Genomic DNA, 8,975 nt, shown 5'->3' on the forward strand with positions numbered 1-8,975 from the left:
TGATTTACAGCTACAGATAGTGGTAAAAGGAATAGGTAGTGGGGCCAAGGGTCTTGTCGAAAGAGATAGGAAACTCTTGCCAAGAATGGGGAGAGGACTGTTCAGCCTCTGTCTTTCTTTTGACTTCTCTATTAAGGAATATGACATTCAGATGAAAAGGAATAGAACTAACACAATTAAGAAAGCATTAAATGTATGGAGGATATCGGATAGTTTCTTGATGCTTTAAAACAATGGCAGAAGTCCTGAGATAACGTGTGTTGGGGCATACCGAGCTGATGTTCTGCATCTATAACCCAAAATACCAACAACCCACACTCAAGAAGTGGGAGATCTGATTTACCAGAAGTTCACAAAGAAAGATTAGGTTGATGTCAAGCTCAATATGAACTTAAGAGGAATGAAAATGACTGATGTAATTATGAGCTGTGCTGATGTAAGTGTGGTGCCAAGATAAAGAAAGCTTAGCATCTATTTCTGGCATTTTAAGGGAAACACTGATGAGCTCTAGTATGCTCAAAGGAGATGAAATAGAATATTGGGAACATTATAGACAACGTCTATTATAGGTGCTGGCTGTGTTATAATCATGGGAAAAGACAAGACAGGTACAATGAAGGAGTCCAATAGCTGTCTTCTAACACATCGAGGTTCATAAAACACAAGGACTACGAACTTATTCTGCTTAGTTTCAGAGAGCAGAACTAAGAATAGGGTTTAGAAGTTATAAGGAAGGAAATTTCACTCAGTATAATAAATCAAACAATCTCTTCAATTTATATAAGATTGTATAATCCACAAATATTCTCACTTCATCATACTTTACGAAGAACTCTCAAATAGTTGATGATAGGATGAGCCAGGCACCTTGAAGCAGAGACTAATGAATCACACTAGACTAGATGAATCTGAAGATGATTTCCAACTCAGACTGTGAATTAACATAGAGTTGCTTCCAAGCCAGTCTCTAAACTGAGAGGAGACAGGGAACAACAGCATCAATTCATCCCTGTCTGTTTCCATTTATGTTTTTCAAGGAGGAAAAATGTGACAAAGTAGGTCTGTGTTCTCCAAATGGGGAAGCATACCTTTAAGATTTTCAAGGTTGCTATAAGCTGCCTCTCTCTGGGGACTTCTGCACTGGGTAGGAAGACGAACCAGGTGACCTTGAACTTTATTCTAACACCAAGATTCTGTGCAAGCTACACTTCATATATGGCTCTGCCACTTTCTAAACTGGCTTGGAGGAAGTCTTTTTCACTCTCTGGACCATTACATGAGAATATTGGACTCTGTGAACTTTGAAAGTTTTACAGAACCCACATTCTACAGTTAGAAGATTTAATAACAAAATTGTAGAAGCTTCATCCTTTCACATTCTATTGAAAAATAATTGATACTGAGTTATGGTCCTGATAAGATCATGGTGGCAGTATAGTTTCTGAATCTTTCTAAAACTCCTCCTGAAAACCACATAGAAAAATAAGATAGTGTAATGAGATATGTATAAATTATATATTTAAAAGTATTGGGTGATAGGACCTCGAAACCTCTAAACCTGAGTGTGATGATGGGTGTGGTCAAAACCATGTATGTGGTCTTGGACAATTAAGTTTGTAAATTCATACTATAAAAAGTGCTACATACCTCATTGCTGAATATCACTATGGTAACCTTTGAGGTACAACCCTTGGGAAGCTGTGCACTGATGCCAGTGCCTAGTCTACCCTTCAAACTAATTTTGGAACTCTTTCTCTGGAATGGCCATCAGAGCTGTTGTTGTATTACTCTTGATGTCCTGAATGTCATCAAAATATCTTCTTTTCAATATTTCTTTTATCTTCAGTAAAGAAAAGAAATCATTGGGGGCCAGATCAGGTGAGTAGAGAGGGTGCTCAAATAAAGTTATTTGTTACTGGCTAAAAATTCTCTCAGAGACAGTGCTGTGTGAGCTCGTGCATTGCCATGATACAAGAGCAATGAGTTGATGGCAAAAAGTTCATGCCATTTTCATCCTTTTATGCAGCCTTTTCAGCACTTCTATATAGGTAAACTTGCTTAACTATTTATCTAGTTGGTACAAATTTATAAAGAACAATCCCTCTGATATCAAAAAAGGTTAGCAAAGGCTGGGTGCAGTGGCTCACACCTGTAATACTAGCACTCAGGGAGGCTAAGGCTAGTGAATTGCTTTAGCTAAGGAGTTTAAGACCAGCTAGACAAGGCTCAGCCTCCTCCCACTGGCTTCCTGGGTCTGGCATCCTTGCCCTCTAGGGTATGGTTCCAATATATCTTTTCTATAGGTATTGTTTATCATAGCCTTATTGATACCCTATAAACCAACCAACCAAACAATAAGACGTTTTAAAACCTAATATTTGTTTAGTGGTATTTAGTTCATGGAATATAAGATTTTCAAGATATAACTCATTTAATCCCAACAAAAGCCTTGCTAGGTATTTGCACTCAGCTTTAAAAATGGGTAAAGAATTGGGGCCAGAGGCGCCAGAGCTTTTCTCAACATCATAAAGCTAATAAAATTATGATGAAGCCAGAATTTTGATTTTGTGTCCTGTGCTCACCCTCTAAGAACATGTTACCACTAAATGACACAGATCATTCACCATCTTTTAGAACATTCTGAACTGGACTGGTTTAATGGCACACAGCTAGTGGTTTAATCAGTCATGTCTACATAATGAAGCCCTGATAAAAATTACTGCTACAGAAGCTCAGGTGAGCTTCCTTGGTTGGTAATACTCTGTATAAACACCCATCCTGAGGATGAAGCATCCTGACTTTATTTTGCCATCTTTCTTCAGAAAACCCCATATTTTCCATCCAAGTCTCCCAAAGTTATCCACCCTTCAAGGTATGGATGTGAAATTCTTCTTGATCCCTTGAAGTTAATGAACTAACTTTTTCTCCTCTGAACCAGCAAAGGGCTTTATTTTCCTTTCTCTCTTTCTTCCTCCCTCCCTTACTTCTTCTTCTTCTCTCTCTCTCTTTCTTTCTTTTTCTCTTCTTTTGACATTTGTCACATTCTGCCTTAAGCTGTGTTATTCTATGTGTGTTTTAATGTCTTACAGGCAGGGCCTATGTCTTACCTTCCTATCTCTGCCAAGTTGCAAGTATCACTATAGTAGGTACATAGTAGGTATTAACAAATATTTGGTAAACTACATGGAATTTTGCTTAATATAAATTTAAATACTTGCTTTCTCTCTAAAAGAGTTCTTTCTTTATAATAGGAATTCATAAGGTAATTTTTGTAATAAGTAGACATATTCAAGTGAAGTACAAAAATAAAATAATGATGTCAATAGTAATAATCAGTGATATAATAATAATAATAATGGTGATCTTATAACCTTGAATTATAAGGTTATTCCCTTTCAGATTACAATAATTCATATTTTTTTCTTTATTTTTCTAATATGCCTATAAAACTAGCAAAATGTTGTCAGTATGGTATTAAGAAACTGAAGGCTAGGTGAGGTGGCTCATACCTGTAATTCAAGCACTCTGGGAGGCTGAGGGAGGAGGATCAATTGAGATCAGGAGTTTAAGACTAGCCTGAGCAAAAGTGAGACACCATCTCTACTAAAAATAGAAAAAATAATTAGCTACGTGTGTGCCTGCAATCTCAGCTACTTGGGAGGCTGAGGCAGGAGGATCACTTTGAGCCCAGGAGTTTGAGGTTGCAGTGAGCTACAATGATGCCCATGTACTCTATTCAGGGTAACAGAGCAAGACTCTGTCTCTCCTCACTCCCCAAAAATGGGAACTACGGACTCACAGTTGTGTTTGAGTGCCAGCTCATCCACTTATTTGAAAAAGTTACTTAATGTCCTGAAATCTTAATCACCTCTCTACTCTTTACAGAATAGAGATACTAAGATGACAAAATTTGCAAGTTCATTGTGAAGAATAAATGAGATTAAGTAGACAAAGTTCTTGGCATGGCATCTGGCACATAGTAAACACTCAACAAATGGTATCAGTAATTATTGCTATAAGTAAAGAGAATGAGATGTAAAACTTGAGATGATTAAGTAACTTGCTTGAGATGGTGTAATAAAATCTAACTAGAACTTGAGTTTTTGCTTCTTAAATTACCTCATCATCTCCTACCCCATTCTTTCCCTTGCCCCCTTATAGTCCTCAATCCACCTTAGCCCCTGCATAGAAAAGAATTTGGCTAGATTTTGTCTCCAGCTTCCAGGAGGTAGCATCTAAGCCCCTAGAATTTCCTAAGTAATAGGCATGTCACACTGGTAGGTTATGCTTGTGAGGTGACACATCATAGGGATCCAGGTAGCTTATGCCAAGGAAAAGACTCAGGGTGTAGGCTGGCTATGACAAAAAGATGAAGTGTGAGATTAGAGGGTTGGAGCTTTGAGCTCCCTGATATCAGATCAACTGCCATGGAGGGCAGAGGAGTGGAGATTGAGTTGCATGGTCAATGGTTTAATTAATAACACCTTCATAATGAAGCCCCAGTAAAAACTATGGACACAGAGCTCAGTTGTGGTACTACTCTGTATTGTCAGAATGGTAATGCAGCCTGACCCCACGGGAGAAGACAAAGGAAGCTTTGCATCTGTGACCCTCTCTGGCTCATGCTGTATGTGTGTCCCCCTTCAGCTAGTTCTGATTATATCCTTTTGCTGTAATACAACTATAATCATCAGTACAGTGCTTTCTCGAGTTCTGTGAATTGTTCCAGCAAATTATGAAACCTGAGGGATAAGTTGGAACCCCTGAATTTATAGCTAGTTGGTCAGAAATGAAAAAGGCCCAGGGCCTCCAGAATTTACAACTGGTAGTTGAAGTGAGGGCACTTTTTTGAAGACCTTAACCCAGGGGTCCTCAAACTTTTTGAACAGGGGGCCAGTTCACTGTTAGAGGGCCAGACTATAGGCCCCGGGATGAGTCGGATGCTAAGCAGGATAGGCAGCAGCGGCAAAAACTCCTGGCAGGCTGGATAAATGTCCTAGGCAGGCTGCAGGTGGCTCGCGGGCCGTAGTTTGAGGATGCCTGCCTTAACCTGTGAAATTTGGTCTAGCTCTGGGTAAGCTGATGTCAGAACTCACTACAATCCCCTTCATCGCACAAGTTCCAACAGAAAGATCAGGCACATGCTTTGTGATCTTGGAGTCAAAATGACATTTGCTTAACAAATCTATATTATGTTATGTCTTGTTCATTTTGGATGCAGGTGTTGAAATGTGATCACATTGACCCTATACATCTGATTGTTCAGGTAAAAATTCTACTGAAGTTAAAAAAGCGCATACAAAATTTTTATCTGATTGTGACCTATCATACACTCATTTCTTTCTAAAAATCCTCCAATCTGCAAACAAATTAATTCATCTGCACAGTCAGAGGAGGTAGCCAAGCAGAGACCTCCAGCACGAGGGGCGCCAGGGGGACGTTCATGAGGACAGCTGGAGTGCATATGTTGTGGTTCTCCACATCCTGCTGAGGGAATCTCTCTCTCGCCAACAGTATGGAAATCATAATTAGCACCCTGTAGCGACTCAGGGCTTCAAACCCACCCAAATCTATTTGCAGCATTTCACAACTTACTGAGAACAGCATCTCTTGCATTTAGGTAGCTGCCTCCTGTCTGCTGTCTGCTCTGTTGGCCCTAATGTATTTAGATAGATTCTTCTTCCATGAGGCACAGCCCAAGTTCATTAGAATCATGTGTTCTGCTTCAAAACCTCCCTTAATCTCCCTAGGTGCTCTTTGGGCTTTTCCAGTTGTATTCACTAACCTTGGACGTGGGTATTTAGGAACAATGCTAATGTTCTTAAATCGCTTTGCAGTTTCCTCTCCTGGATTATACCGGCAGGCAAAAGAAAGAAATACCAATTAAGCCCCAAGAGCCATTTTGCAAATGCTCTTTTCCTTAAACCAGGGAATGTCTAACTGTGAACCCAAATGGAAAAGATGCAGGATGGTGCTGTGATGTGTTATGCACATTGACTCTTTTCTTCCAGAGGGATCTAATCTTTTGGAGTAGGCATTAGGTAATGCTTTCGATATAGTATTAAGGGCTAGAAAAAAAAAAAGACACTTCATACATTTTGGATAATAACATGTTCGCGCTTTAAAGTACTCATCTTAAAAGGGTATTTGTTATTCATTATGTACAGTGCATTTCAGAGTTCTGCTTTCCATTAACCCCTTCTCCGAGCAGACAGCAGATAGTTTAAAAACCTTTCTGTTTTAGAAAAAAAAAAAAAAAAAAAACAGAAACAAAAACAGAAAACTATCCAGCCTGAGATTGGATCTTGCACTTGCTTGAATATTGGGGTGACCTGGGGTACTATAGTAGAGAATTGGTAAATAGGAACATTGGCTGCCTCCAGAAGAAGAGCTAAATCGCTTGGAAACTGGGGTAAAAGGTTGATGTGTTGCTATTAATCTTGTGTTTAATTGTGTACCATGTGAATAGCTTACTGATTCAAAACACACTATATATATGTGTGTGTATATATATATACATATAATTTTTTTAAGGGTAAGAAAAATGGTGTAGCAGCTGCGGAAAGAGTATATAAGTTCCTCCAAAAAAAAAAAAATAGAATAAACATATTAAAAAAAAAAGTACCATATGATTCAGCAATTCCATTCCTGGGTATACATGTAAAATATTTGAAAGCAGAAACTCAAATAGATATTTGTGTATTATACCCGTGCTCACAGCAGCTTTACTTACAATTACTAAAAATGTCCACCAATAAAAGAATGGGGAAACAAAATGTGGTGTATACGTACAGCGGAATATTATTAAAGGAAGAAAATTCTGACATATGCTTCAGCATGGATGAAACTTGAGGACATTACGCTGAGTGAAAGAAGCCAGTCACCAAAGGACAAATAAACCTTCTGACTCCACTTACATGAGATGCCTGCATTAGTCAGATTCATAGACATAGAAAGTTGAATGGTGGTCGCCAGGGTCTGAGGGTAGGGGAATTGGTCTTTACCCAGTTTCAGTCTAGAAAGGTGAAAAATTCTATAACTAGATGGTGGTGATGATTGCAGAACACCACAGAGGTACTTAATACCACAGAACTGTATGCTTAAACATGGCTGGAATAATGAATTTATATAATGTACAGAAAAATACAACAAAAATAATAAAAACTTAGAAAAAAATGTGACAGATTTGTAGTCATCCTCACTGATTTCTCTGGCCACATTTCCATTCCCACCTCATCTGGGAGGCAACCTCCACAGACTGTCATTCTCTCTTCCTGAGACCTCAGCAAACGCATCTCATGCGGATAAGGGCAATGGCTAAAAATAACATTGGGGTGGGTGATTGCTGGACGTGTGTGCATGTGTTTAGGGGTCGGTAGTACACAAACTATAGAGAGATAATTGTAAAAAATATGTACTTTTTAGATGTTTGGAGTGTCATTCTGATGCAGCATGATCACAAGGGCTTCACCTCCTAATGCTCCCAGGCCCAAGTCTATGAATTTTACTTGGCCCAGGTAAAATCTCCACAGATTATTTGGTTGCCAGGAAAATCTAAGGTGATAACAGTCTATATAGATCTTGGAGACCTGGCTTGCATGGTCCCATCTGTGGCCTCTTTACTTGAGAATACTGAACAGGTAGTGCATTTTTTTCTTTTCTTTCCTTTCTTTTTTTAGACAGAGTCTCACTCTGTTGCCTGGGTAGTGTGCTGTAGTATCAAGCTCACAACTCAAATTCCTGGGCTCAAGTGATCCTCTTGCCTCAGCCTCCCAAGTAGCTGGGACTGTAGCACCCAACACAGTGCCTAGCTAATTTTTCTATTTTTAGTAGAGATGAGGTCTCACTCTTGCTCAGGCTGGTCTTGAACTCATGATCTCAAGTGATCCTCCTGCCTCTGCCTCCAGAGTGCTTGAATTACAAGTGTGAGCCACCGCACCTGGCCTTAAGTTTCCATTCTTAACACCATACTGACAACACTTTGCTTGGCTTGCAGGCATATTGAGAAAATAAAGAAAAAAATATGAATTATTACCTGCCTAAGCCTCCCAGAGTGCTGAGATCACAGGCGTGAACCACTGTGCCCAGCCCATGTAGTCATTCTGACACCAGTTCTCTAACACCAACTGGCTATCCCACAATTCAGTCCTGACAATAACTTCCCATGGTTAGCATCAGCTCTAACAAGTTAAAAAAGCAAGGTCCCTAACAAGACTGCCCTTTCTTCAGATGCCAATTACAAGTGAAGTCCCCAACCACCAATATTTGTGTCCAGTCAACTATGGATTTGTGGTTTCTCACAACAACTTCAGGTTGGCTAATTTGCTAGACTGACTCACAAAACTCAGAAAAGCAATATGTTTACAACTATGTTCTTGTTATAAAGGAGAGAGATGAACAGCCAGAGGAGGAGAAACATCGAGAAAGGTCTAAAAGGGTCCCAAGGATAGGTACATCTGTCCCCTTGGAGTCAGGGTATACCATCCTCTGATTGATAATATGTTTGCCAGTTTTTATAAGGTTTTATTAAATAGGCATGATCAATAGCATAACTGATCATGTAATTGAACTCAATATCTATCCTTTCTCCCTGGAATTTAGGAATGGGCCTGGAAATCTCAACTCTCTAAACTATGTGCTTGGTCTTTCTGGAGAGGCCTGTTCCTCCCTTGAAACTAAGAGCCCACCTTAAATGAACCCATTAGCATAAACTCAGGTATTATCAAAAGGGGGTCACTGTGAATAACAAAGACTCCTATCACTTGGGAAACTAAGGTTTTTGAAGTTCTGTGCCAGAAGCTGAGAACAAAGTATAAATACATCCTTTTATTATGTCTCAGATGGAAATAACTCTATCTTGATTTCTCCAGGTTATGCCTATGTAATGGTCAGAGTTGGCTATATTCTATCAAGGATAGAGAAGAAATCATTTTTTTCAGTTGTCAGCAAAGTGATGTCAAGAAAGCAAGGTCTCA

This window comes from Otolemur garnettii, unplaced genomic scaffold (assembly GCF_000181295.1).
Source record: "Otolemur garnettii isolate 467f Iridium unplaced genomic scaffold, OtoGar3 scaffold00055, whole genome shotgun sequence".
Lineage (NCBI taxonomy): Eukaryota > Metazoa > Chordata > Mammalia > Primates > Galagidae > Otolemur > Otolemur garnettii.